We start from the raw sequence: 14,549 nt of genomic DNA, 5'->3' as shown, positions 1-14,549 counted from the left end.
GTTGCAAAAAGAGACGAGTAGGCAGCATCACAAAGTAGAGTTGTGGGAGAATGGATGGATTGAATGATAAGTAAAGGTACATGGATCTTAAGTTCAACTTTCACCATTGTTAATAATCTTGATTTCGTAAAGATAGAAGTGGACAATACCATAGAGGCTTTCTCCCAAGAACTTGAATCACAAGAGAAGGACTTTGAAGCATGGCTGAAACTTGAAAATGTTGATCCAAATGATCTAATACATAATGGTGTTATTTCTTCATGACATATGTATGTTAAGAAACGAGAGCTCCTAGAGCACCAAATGAATATCCTGGAGTGCCTTATCAAGGACATGAGGAAAGCCTAGAAAGAATGTGTTGTCAAGAAGAAAGAAATTGTTAATAAAATCTCTAAAATTCCATGTGCTTTCCTTGATGAAAATGAAAAAGTTCTTGATGTTGATGAGGTCATTAAAGAGTTTAGCTTGCTTGTGACCATTGAAATTGATAGAGAGGATTTCTCTTTTTCCTCGATTGATAGATTGGTTGATCTTCAATTTATCTTAGATTTTTTGGATTCACTTTTGAAGAAACACAGGAAGTGCTACATTGACTTGGAGGATTCCATTACACAAGTCAAGATCATCACTAGTCATACCCAGGGACCCAATGGAGTTCAGATGAAGAATGTCTTGCAAAAATTTCAAGAGTTCCAAAAGCGAGATTCAACATGAAGAAGATGGAACTTAGAGATTTTTCTATTTTCCCAGTGGCATTTTGTTATGTCAATGGACACCTTAGGTGTCATTTTGTATATGCTCACGTGCACAAGTTGGGTGCACAATTACTAATTCAAATCGAACTCTTCTTTTGACTTAGTCTTCTAGTTAGTTGTAATTTCTTATTTTCATGTTGCACCCCTCTTCTATATATATGACAATTTTTTTTGTAATAAGGATATTTTTTCCATCATTGTTTATGCAACAAAACTCTATCAAAGTGAAGAGCAAATTGAGACTTGGTGTTCATTTTGTAAATTTATAATTTAATCAAAGAGAAGATAAGTTTGGCTTTCAAACTTTGCGTTGAGATCAATCTTGTGTATGGTATAAATGTTCTTACATCTTTTATGTCATATTTTCTTGAAAGATTGAAGTTGAATATAATTGTCGATGCAAAATATTAAAAAGTTGTTTGAGTTTTTACAAGTAATCTTTGTGTTACTTAATAAATTAAAGAATTGGAAATAGGTTGAGATGGTTTTTAAAAGTCTTTGAGCTTTTACAAGTTATCTCCAAAGTTTATATTGAGAGGGTATGAAGTAAAGTCTTTGTGTTGTGTTGATTATCTTGTTAGAGTAGAAAATCTTGCAATATAATTATAAGTCTTTGAGCTAGCAATATATTCGTGTTTGGGTTACAGTGGCTGATAGGACTTAGGTTTTCAAAAGAATCTTTGAGTTCTAGGTGTACACAAGCCCCATCCCCAAGTCATTTTTAGAAAAAAGGGGAAGTAATGCAAGACTTTGTTCTTTCATGGACACTTTACTTCCTAATTAGCTTAGTTTTAATATTACAACAAAATTGGAATTGTTTTTAGTTAAAGGAATCTATTCTAAAAAGAGACTTAGATATAACTGGTTCTTAAAAAAGAGGACTAAATTGTTATTTCATCTTGGAATAGTCTAAAGATTAGCAGGTAGATAGAATAGAAAGTAATTGTAGTATAAAGGGGAGCCTTCCCTTACAATTAGGAGATATCATATCTTGCCTTTTGAGAGATATTATCTCATGTGCTGTCGTGAAACTCATATTTTGCAAACCTTCATCAATTTACAAAATTTTCACCCAACAATGTCTCAACCCTAGAGTCCAAACATGACTTATTTTATTTTTGAACCCACTTTGGAAGTCCTACAGTTTAGGAAACTAGTTTCATAGGTTTCTATATTGAGAATATGACAAATTTCTATTATGATTATGTTGGTTTCTAGTTCGGTAGAAGAGTCATGGAGAGTTATTTTTTGGCAGATTGCATTTATGTTTTGAGTTCACTTTTGTCAAGTGGTGTGAGGTAAGGAAGGAATCTATTTGATTATGGTAACTTCTATATTGTACTTACTTTACATCTGGCAAGATGACCATTATGGAAGAGATAGGTGTTGTTGCTTTGAAAGTAGCTATGTCCAATGTGTCATTGGATTAGCAAGGTTTTTCTTATGACACAACTTACCTCTTGAGAATTGAAGATCATTTTAGAAACCATGGGTGCATACCTCTTGGTGATGAGCTCTATTTATATGTTGATGCCTTAGTTATTTTATATGTGACAGGTTGATTATTTCTAAGGTGGTGTTATGATGTTGGAATTGTTCTTGAATTCTTTGTTGTAGTTAGTCCTAAAGAGCATTGTCTTTGTGCATTGTAGTTTAACTACCGTTGTTGCTAATAATACAATTGAGTATGGCTTTTGGAGTGTGGGTTTTATCCTTGAAGGGTTTTCCCATGTATATCTAGTGTTGTGGTTTTATTTGTTTAATTTGATTCTATGTGTTTATCTAATTTGCAATAGTTTAAGAGTTTGTAATATATTTTTTGCATCATCTTTCCTGTTAGATTTAGCATTGGAAGTGTTATTTAGCACTTTGGCTTCCTTTCAAACAACATCTATCCATTTCATTCCTTGCTAAAAAATAATGGGATTATGAAGAACGTGCCTTAATTTTATAAAGACAATCTATTTAGGGTCAATAATTTAGAGAAGAAGATGCCATAGTTTCAGAGCAAGAGCCTTCACCATGATTTTGTTAAGAGGTTCATTGAGAAAGATGATTAATCTCCAACATTTGATTACTTCTAGATCACCTAAATTATATATGAATTTTATATATCCTTTGTTTATATAATATTCTCTAATTTAAGTGAATAATAAGTAGATTTATTCTCCAACCAATGAAATAAGTAATTTCTACAATTTTTTTTTTTTAATATTGTTCCCTTATTTATTTGGCAAGCATTTATAACACTAGAAGAGAACATCAAAGATCTAGTCAATATGTACTTATTTTACTATACAACTAATGAGAATATTCCTCTCAATCTTTTCACTACCTCATTTAGAATCAAGGTCCTAGGCTAGTTTCATATGTTTCACCCTAGAAGCATTCAAAAGTTTGGATGACCTTGGAAGACTTTACTATAAATGTTTCAAGGAAAGAGGAGATTTGGAAATCCATTACTAAAATAAACCTCACATGAAATGAATCCTTATTGAGTCCCCCTTTGACTTTAATTGTGCTTCCAAAGGACTTGGGAAAGGATTCTTTTAGGAATATAGTCATCTATTGGCATAATTTTTATATATTATCTCGAATACATCAATTTGAACCTCTCTTTGTAATTTAGGATTCAAAATACACCAAGATAATCTCTCAATCAAATCTAGTTGCATGAGCAATCACCTCTCAATCAAATTGTCTCAACAATCCTCAACCATTGATCTTTCTATTGTCAAATAAGTCTTAATCATCAATTTCAGTCTTGCAAATCTATAAATTCAATATCATTCTCAATCATGATCAACCACCGTCTTCAAATTTTTGTGTGATCACACTATGATAATTGTGCTACAAATTTGAGATCCATCGTATACAACATGATAAGGAGAAGATCAATGGAGGCACTTGCATAGATTTGTCATTTGGTTTGGATTTGATTGTTTAGTTTATTCATGCTTTTTGATTGAATTTGATTGCTTCCTCTATTGTTTGCAATTGAATATTTTCTAATAGATTAGAGTTTGTGGTTGTTCTTTCAGTTTATTTACACACTATTCAATTTTTAGTGCACATACATTTTTATCTTTACACAAAAATGCCCCAAAACTAGTCATAAACAACAACCTCCATTAGAGGACCTCCAAAAAGCTTAAAAACTCAAAGTTCAAAAATCCAAAATCTAATCAATACCCATAGGTTCAAATATGACCAACATCACATTCCAACAATAAAATTCACCATTCAATCATTCTACACAAATGTTGATAGCATAACCCTGCCTAGGACATCATTTATGGATTTTCAATTAAAAAAAAAGATATAATGCATGAATCCACTTGGTTTAAACATGGAAAATATTATAAACCATGTTTAGATACTAAAAAAAAATGATTTGGAGCAAACAAATTGAACTTAAATTGAGAGAAATCATTGAAATCATACTTGAACTTGAGAAAATTTGAAACTTGAAGAAAAATTAACATACTCAATGGTTGAACAAATCCTTTGGAAAATATGATGGTCTCCCCAAGAGAAATCCAACAATCCATCACCCACAAAATTCTTTCCATCCAATCACCCCCAACAAGCAAATCAAATTTCAAGTGTAGTATAGTTTTGGTGAGCAAAACACAAATAAAAAACTAAGTGTAAAAATGCCCAAATTCACAATATAAAACCCATTGTCACTATTCACTTTTTAAATAAATCAAAATAATAAAACTTAAATCAACATTTAAATTCCCCAATTAAGTCCAAACACAAATTATACAATTAAAATTAACATTTTAAATTCATATAAGGCATATTAGCACATTAATTAATTAAATTACCCCAAATAACATTAAAGAAAATTAATAAATTTAAATGCAACAATAAATTGCAAATAAGCCAAAATGATCAAACACTCTTCATAGATCAACTACACATGATAACTGGGTTATCCAAATACTACCAACTGTGATAATCGGGGCTCAAACAATAAAATACAAAGAAATCACCCTTTACGAGGTACAATGGGTTTTGGCTAGGGGATATTTTGGCTAGTGTGCTATCTCCAATTAACCATCGTTGGGGAGGGGCACGCTCAGACCTATGGAGCTAGGTTGAGTCGATGCTTGGTATTCACAACCACCTAAAACAATAAGATACTTGCACATATACATACATATATAATAGCCAAAGAACATAAATATATTCCCCAATCAGAGTCAACAACCTAGTCATTGTTAGTATTGTAGATAGGAATTTGGAAACCATCAAAGCAAGTAGCAAATTAGACTAGCTCAATCACAAAACCAAATTGCAATGATAATAAATCCTAAAAAAATTCAATAGAGATACTGAAAACAAGACATTCAAATCAAATGCAAACCATTACAAACGCGAATATCTCCTCCAGAATTCTCCATTGTCCTTCTTTCTCCCTCAAATTGCTTTGTTTGTGGATCTCACCTACAAGTGCATAAGCATGAGATGAAAGCAAGATTGACAAGATGAGATGACAATGTAAGGATACTAGAAGCATGATTGATTCAGATCGGATCGGATCGGATCTTTTGATTGAAGAAATTCATCCAATTTATAGACAAATTGGAGAGATGACAAGATTAGCATGAAGAGATTTGAAAGGAAATTTCAAATCAAGAATGACAAATATGACAAATTATAACAAAATTGACACTTTCTATGCAAGATTGATTGATTGACAAATTATGACAAAATTGACAAGGTTGCTATGCAAAATTGATTGACTGACAAATTATGACAAATTATGACAAGATTGCTATGTCATTCCCATGAAATTAGGGGAAATATTAGAAAAATAGGAGAAAATAGAAAATTAGATGAATTAGGAATTAGGAGAAATTAGTAATTGATGAAAATTAGGTAAATTAATTAATAATTTTTCATTCATTAATTAATTTACAAAAAGAGGGAGGAATTAATTAGCCAATTAAATAAATATTTAATTGTGACAAGAAGACTTAGGATAAATAAATAAATTATTTAACCTAGAGGGAAAATGACAAACAAGATTAAATGAATAAATCATAAAACCTTAGAAGATGAATTAGAAATGCAAGGATGACAATTAAGTCTTGACAAAAGATAATTGATGTAAGGTCGATTATGATCATGATTCTGACTTGATAAATGATTTGATTGATAAACAATTGAGATTGGTTGACAAATTGACCAAGATTGACAAGGAGATCAAATTGATAGGCGCCAATTGAGAGGAATAATGACTAATTGATCCAGATTGACACGATTGAAAAGGACAACGATCAATGACAAATCGATCGCAAAATGACAAGATTGACTAGGACAAGGATCGATGACGAATCGATCACAAAATGACAAGGACGAGGATCGATGACGAATTGATCACAAGATGACAAGATTGACAAGAGGGAAAAACCCTAATTCCATCATCGATTAGGATTGACGATGTCCAAAATGAAATCGAATTGATGATGTCAAAATATGCCAAATGAGCACGCACATTGATGTGACAGGATAAGATCAACAAAAATCATGACTGAAGATTATTATTGACAAGATCAAATTCGAAGCGAGATAAATGAAGAATGCAGAAGAAGGACTTGATGTTTGCAAATAATAAAGACCAAGTGCGCAACATGGAAGAAATGTTAATGCGACGCAAAAACCCTAAAATAAGGCAATGCGCCAATGTTAAAGTATGACTCCGCAAGCGTTGACCATTTTTAGATGTCTACATTTTGCCCCTCTTTGAGACAATGCGATTTTAAGCGTTGTTTCAAAGAACAATAATGAAAATGCCCCAGACAATGACAATGACATATGCATGCCCCCTCGAGGAATTGGCCGGAAACATCTAGAAAAGAGGCCAATTGATCGATAAGAATGATAGAAAATGATAGGATTGAACGGATTGAAAATCAGGGATTGGATACACAAATGACAAGCAGTGGAAGGTGCAAAAGACCGTGACCAGCATAAGACAGAGAGGATGCATGTCCATCTAGGCACTGATGAAGATCTATAAATGAGACAAGGAGAAGGAAAATAGCTCATTTGCACTAGCCAAAGTGGAGGAATTATTGCTCTAGAAAAGGACCCTTGCATAGAAATGGTGAACATTCCAATGGCAGATCACCTCAGGGAATGTGTATGCACCTACAGATGATCGGACAATGTGGGAGCAGTGGTATGTATCTCAAAAACCCATATTGTCAATTTCATGAATTTTACTTGCTTGCCGGACATTGCGGGGCCCACAGGGAATGGAAAAAGGGACTTCTGCGCCTGTGTGGGCACATTTTGCACTTGTGTTAGGATGTTCTGCACTTGTGTAGGGTACACAGGTGCAACTTGATGCTACACAGGCGCAGGACAGGGTACACAGGCGTAGTTGTGCACTTAGGACCCTAATTTGACCGAAAACAACACGCGGATGATCCCGAAAAGGGGGATAAAGGTAGGATAGGTCAAAATAGATAAGAAACACCCTAATTTGTGCATGAAACAAGGAAATGCAACCCTTAGGAGAAAACCCTAAAACTAACAAATTTGTGCCCCAATTGTGATGCAGAGTCGACAGTATCCATTGATTACACGGGAGAACAGACCTGATTGCTTCATGTTGCGACATAGACTCAGAAGCAGGGACAAAGATACATTAGCAGGACTTGGATTATACTATATCACATTCATGCCTGAGATTAGGGCAAACATAGGACTGCTTACCGCATTGGCAGAGCGATGGCATTCAGAGACTTCCTCATTCCATCTACCGACAGGAGAGGCGACAGTGACACTAGAGGATGTGTGGCATATCCTCCGCATTCCAATTCATGGGGAGATGATAGAATATGACCCAACAATAGGGAGAGATGCTTTGTGTAGATTATATGAGTGCGACGCAGATGATCTGGATATCGTAGAGAGGGAGATCCATTGGGAAACCATGGCAGCAGAGTACGATCAGCGATATGTGGTGATAGCAGTAGTTATAGCATGTCTATTAGCATGAGATAGATGAGGACATGGATTCCCTATTGGATGGGGAAGAGTGCTAAAGAGGATGGCGATAGAGGGGATTGTATACGCATGGGGACCATGTGTGCTTGCCATGCTATATTTTCAGTTGCACCAGATAGCATATCAGGGGGTTCAGACTTTGAGCTGTGGGGTCACACTGTTACAGGTATGGGCATTTGAGCACATAGCCATATGTCGATTGATTGCAGAGAGATAGGTAGTACCACACCGACCATATGTGTACTGCTATGGTGGTACATTGAGACAGGGTCCGTTCGGATACATATTGTATTGGCGACATGAGCTAGACAGATTGAGAGAGTTCATGTGGAGGGCATATCTTGATTGCCCTAGATGGTCAGATGATAGTGATGAGCTACCGTATTGTAGATAGGAGAGATAATTGATTGGGCGACCTGTGAATCATCAGAGAGTGATCGAGATGTATCTGCCAGAGATAGTCAGATGACAGTTTGGAGAGAGACAGGATGTACCGAGAGGGACTGCACACTTTGCCCGATCTCACAAAGAGACGAGTCAGTGGGGGAGGATGATTCAGCCACACATAGCATATACTAACTTCACACAGCTACAACAGAGACAGTGGGATTGGAGACCAAATGTGGTAGACGCGGGGATGATAGAGGAGTATGAGCGATGGTTTGCACAACGACGGCCTGTGCCATTGACAAATCCTGATATTCCGGTACCTAGGAGATAGGAGGACTTCCCACTCGCTGGAGAGGAGGAGGGAGATGATGAGGATGATGGGGATGATGAGGACAGAGGTGATGAGTATGATGAGGATGAAGGGGATGATGAGGATGGAGATGAGGATGAGGAGGATGAGCCAGATCCAGCCGATCAGGAGGCATTGCAAGATATACCCATAGAGCCGAAGATAGCTAGCATAAAGATGGAGATATGCAGGGCCACCATAGCGAGTTAGCATGATCACATTGTGACATTAGAGAGATAGAATGTTACCTTGAGGATAGAGCAGGATCAGTTCAGAGAAAAGATAGCCAGACTGACAGCGGCTCGAGATACAGCGATAGCCCAGGCACAGCAAGCAGAGAAGAGAGTGACCGAGTATATTGGGTCAATTAGGGATGCCAGTGCACGTGAGATGGCACAGATGTTGGTAGAGACCAGAGATGAGATACGCCATTGGAGGACACTATATGAGAGTGCAGTTCCACCAGAGCAGAGAGCATCGTCATATCGGGCACGATCGAGGACAGAGAGTAGGCCACGTTCTTGGAGGTCAGAGAGTAGCATGGGGGTGAGTGGACTAGGAGACCACCACAACCAGGACCAAAGATAGGAGGTACATCATCCTTGAGACATGGCAGGGATGAGGAGGATAGAGGGAGCACCCAGTGATAGAGGCACGTGCTCCTTATGACAGAGACAGATATAGTGAGACATTATGTACTCAGCCTACGGGCCATACTTAGGACAAACAGTCCAATTTTGTACTCTAATATTGTTTTGATATATGATATGATATGCAGCTATCTGATGGGATGCAATGTGTTATGGCTTATGTTTACGTTCCATGTATGGATGACTTATGCACTATTTATGTACTAATGATGTTTATGTTTTTGGATGCATTTATAAGATGAAATGGATAAAATGTTGTTGTATGGACTTGATATAATGCAAATGTAATTAATTAATGAATGTAGGATGCCGCTTATGTTTTTTGGAGATCGGAGTACAAGACCGAACTGACTGCCCAAACTGACGGAAGAAACGTTAGTAAGAAGAAAGTAGACAGAGGATAGTTAGAGATGAAGAAAAACTTGCTTTCACCAATGCACAGAAGTAGGTGAGAACCTTTATTTAATGTAGCAAAACGGATGCAGAGCATCATGGCATTGAAGGCCAGAGCTAGAATGCAACCCCTTTTGTAAAAGACAGACACATCACACACAAGGAATGAGTGAAGCATCCTAGGGTGCATACATCAAGGGTCGAGGTATGTGCGGCGTTCACAAAGCGAACGTACTTATCACAGACACCCAATGATATAATTGCCCCAGTTGGTGACAAACATTCCACAAACAACAAACACAACAAAAAAAAGAAGAAAGGGACCATGAACCATCCCAGTCACTCTAAATCACTCAGTGACATCATCGAGCAACATAGGAACATGATCGAAGCCAAAGATAAACCAATAAAAAGATAGGACGCACAAATTCGACCAAGTCAAACAAACAGTCTGATTGTCATTGTCAAAAGTGGAAAACAAGAATGATCATGCTATCTGGTTTCAGGGAAAGCGGTACCCCATCTAAGACAGGACACAGACTGGTTTCGAGTATACCACACCCTGTATAAGACCCATGATGGTAGTGACAAGGACAAATGATATTGATGTTGATTGATTGATATGACAATTTTAATCAGTTTGAATGTCTGGTTTGGTTGAAAAGTTCATCTGTTAATGCATGATTTCAGTAAAGAGCAGTATTTGATTGATTGCCATTGGATGTATGGTCAGCGATCTGTCTATGCACAGAGGGTACCATTTTTTGCCAAAGGAATTATTTTTGGATTTTGATGTTTTGAAATTGTTTTGTTCATTTTTTTTTGCAGGACTTTATTTGACTTTTTAGGGATTGTTTTTCAGGACATTTTTTTATTTTTTAGGGATTTTTTTAAGACATTATTTGATTTTTAGGGATTTTTTTATGATTTTGCCCCTAATGTCTAGCAAGGCAAGGAATATGACAGGTGAATAAATAGGCTTTCTAAAATGTTGGTGGATAGAGGGAAAACAAAGGCTTTTTATTATGGAGACAATACCGATGCAATTTTCAAGGGCTATTGCATGATGGGACAAGATTGGATATGACAATGTAAAGCAAGAACATGGCATGGGGGACATGTCAAGAGGTTTTTGAAAACATGTTTAAATTTTGCGTCCTTATGTCAGATCAAGATCAAGGAATGAAAAAGAGTGTATGGATCATGATAAGATATGGATAGGATAAGCAAGACCAAGAATGGATAAGGGACATGGACTGAAGGTCGAAGTAAGCTAAGGGATAGTGGCAGAAAGTTGCAATAAGCCAGGGAATATGGATGAAAGGTTGTAATAAGTAAATGGATAAATGACCAAAAGCTTTGATAGACTGAAAGCTGCAAACAAGATGCATGATGCTCATGAAGATCGTCAGCCTTGTCAAGATCAAAGGTGGAAAGGGAAAATGGACATGAGGGATGATAGGATATGAAGGGTAATGATAGGGGTTCGATAGGATAATGGAACAATGAAGGACAAAAGGATATGAAGGAGGAAACTTGCCCCCAAGTACGGTATGCAAGAAGTTCATAGATTACGCATGACGCCTGTTTGCTAGGTTTTCATCATGGTACTTGCCCAAGGTGCCTGTTTGCCAGGTTTTCATCATGGTAGTTGCCCAAGGCGCCTGTTTGCCAGGTTTTCACCAATGGACGAATTATTTTTGCTTTACTTTTTCCTTTTTTTTTCTCACTTTTTTTTTTTGTATTTTGACTTTTTCAATAGAAGATGGACACATGATAGGGGATGGAAGAAGGACTCAAGCGTCTTCTTTTTTTTGGATAGTAGCCTTGAAAAAAATGGACCATGACCTTTGAAAGTATGCTCAAAGACGTTGGTAGGATAAGGACATGGAAAAAGAGATGAAATTAAGGCTAGGATTTATGCAAAGGATTGGACCAAAGGGATCGAAGGATGGAAAATATGCATTGGATAATGGATAGGGTATTGGAAGAATTGGGCTTTAGTGGACGGAAATGTTGGCAAGATGGACATTGGCACACACCTTGAGGGGTGGTGGATTGATGGAAGAAAAATGGATCTCAGATTGTGAGATTTGGATGGAGGAATAGCTTGGGATTTTGGGACATAAGGGCCCAAAATGGATGAAGAAGGCGGTGGAGGAACAAATTTGAGAGGTTTGGATGGAGGAATAGCAATTTTGGATGCCAAGTTGGATGTTTCTTTAGGCTTTTGTGCTTCAAGGAGCTGCTTAGGGATCCACATGGTTTTTGATTTTTCATGCTGTTGTGGTTCCTTGGAGTGCATTGCTTGCACAAGGGATTTAGGAACCCATATATATTTTGAATTTGCTTTATTTTGCTCAGTGGGCCTTTGTGGCCTTTTGGATTTTTCCTTTGCTTTATAGATCAAATTTTTCTTTGTTTTGACATGTTGATTATATTGGACATGTTGATCCTTGAATACATGTGGATTTTTAGACTTATGACTTTTATGCTTGGCATCCAAATTGCTTGGAGGGGGAAAGGAATGCATGGATGGATATGAATGAAATGGACTTCTTTTGGATTGATGAAATTTACTCAAGGATGTGTGCCTTTGCTGACCTTGCATAAAGGACAAAGGGATATAAGGACCTAAGATGGATGGAAAGTATGATGGGGAAGGTGTATGTTTTGATTTTGATGGAGGGATACCAACATCTTGAGAGTGAGTTGTGTAGACATGAGCCTTAAGATCTTCTTTGATATGGAGGGATTCTTGCTTATGGAGGTCTACTCCTTTGCCTTTATGAATATCTTGACTTGTAGGATACTCTTTTCTTTGGGAAGAAGACGTGAGTCCATTATGAGGTGGATATGATATGAGAGAAATAATGAGATCTTGAAGTGGATCAGATTGGACCAAAGTGGAAGAACCCATTATGCATGTCGATGGTTCATAAACATCTTGCACTGACACGTTAGAATCATGAGGAAGATTAGGATCATGAGGGGGGCTAGGATTGTGTAGTGGACATGGTTCAATGACAGGCTCTTCAAGAGATGGAATGGGAGAAATAATGGGATCATCAAAAGAAATGCGATCTTGGAGTGTATATGGAGCATTAAGACAAGGAGATGGAGGAACAAAAGGATCTTGTGGAGGATTTAAATGAATAATTTGATCTTGACAAGGAGGAAGATCATTGGAATCCTCTTTAAAGGTGTTTTTCTCTTGACTTTCAATGGGATCATCGGAAAGGATGGAAGGGATATCTTGATCTTTCTTTGGAAGTGGAATGTCAATGGGATTTGAAAGGACATTTTTTTCATGAAATGGAATGGGATCGTTTGGGATTGGATGGACTGGGATATCTTGATCTTTCTCAGGGAATGGAGTGTCAATAGGACTTTGGATAGGATGGACAAGAATAATGGAATCATTGCGAGTGTTTGGGGAAATGGGATCCTGGTCAACAATTGGATGGGATGATAAGGTTTCGGGATCTTGATCTTGATTTTTTTTAAGACACGTTTCTTCATGCTCTAAATTATCCTCTTGACATGAGGTTGGACTTTGGATATGCATGGGGGATTTTGGCAAGGGATTAATGCTTTGGCATGAAGGAGATGGAATTTGAATGGGACTCTCTAAAAGAGAAGCATTCGATGGCATTAAATCTTGCATTTCCAAATAGTACAAAAGATTTGTATAAATGAATTGATTAGCATATATTTCTGTGGCAAACAATCCTTGGGAGGATGCGTTATTTGATACATCATTCGAAGGTGATGGTGTAAATTTCTCTTGAGGGTGTTGTTGATATTGCATGGACATCAGTTGTGGTTGTGAAGTATGATAACTTGTTTGTCTTGGCACATATTGAGGCACATGTTGTTGTTGATGCTGACGAACCAGAATTTGCTGACTTTGTGCCAATTTTTGTTGTCTTGATGTAAATCCCATCATTTGTAAAAAAACTTTGTTTGCGAGGTTTTTGTTGTTTCTCCTTGAGATGGGGTATGGCACTTGCATTGACTTGCTATGTTGTTTGTCCAATCCACGGTGGTGGTTGCAAGTTTGAATTAACTTGTAATGGTGCAGAAGATGCTGCAACATGTTGTTGAATGCGATATTGTTGTTGTTGACATTGATATGTTAATTGAACTTGTTGATATTCCACCATTGGTTGAACCATTTGTTGACATTGTATAGTTGGTTGGACATATTGTTGAAATTGGACCATTGATTGTGTTGGTTGTATATGTTGGACCATTGGTTGTGTCTGTTGGAAATGTTGGAACTGTTGAACAATTGGTTGTGATGGTTGAAAATATGATTGATAGTAAACACCTTCTTGTTCTTGTTGCAGAGGCACATAATGTTGTTGTCTCTTTTCTTGAAATTGTTTCATCATCTCTATTTGTGAGAGGAGAGCTGGTATGTCTGATTGTTCAATAAGAGATCTTACATCAATTGACTCAATCTTTGGATTTCGACTTGGAAATTTTTGAAACATTTTGGACATTTGTGATCTATTCTTCTCAATGTTTTTCACTCTTTGTTCCAAAATCTCCTTTTCTTGAGCTAGTTTCTCCTCTAGTTTTTGTATTTGGACATTTACATCATCATGATAAGTTTGATCCAAGTTCTGAGACATGTAGAGATTGGATTGATATGATTGATTGCTCAATTGTGATGGCATGACTTCATAAGAAGGTTGAGATCTCATTTCAACAAACATGTCACTATGCAATGCAACTAATGGGATTGACGAATGCATCCTAAAAGGATGACAATGCAACTTATGTTTTGGGATTTACTGATGATTTACTAAGTATGACTCCGCAAGCGTTGACCATTTTTAGATGTCTAAATTCCTTCTTTCTCCTTCAAATTGCTTTGTTTGTGGATCTCACCTACAAGTGCATAAGCATGAGATTAAAGCAAGATTGACAAGATGAGATGATAGCGTAAGGATACTAGAAGCGTGATTGATTCGG

This window comes from Cryptomeria japonica, chromosome 4, assembly GCF_030272615.1.
Source record: "Cryptomeria japonica chromosome 4, Sugi_1.0, whole genome shotgun sequence".
Lineage (NCBI taxonomy): Eukaryota > Viridiplantae > Streptophyta > Pinopsida > Cupressales > Cupressaceae > Cryptomeria > Cryptomeria japonica.
This window is presented reverse-complemented; position numbering follows the sequence as displayed.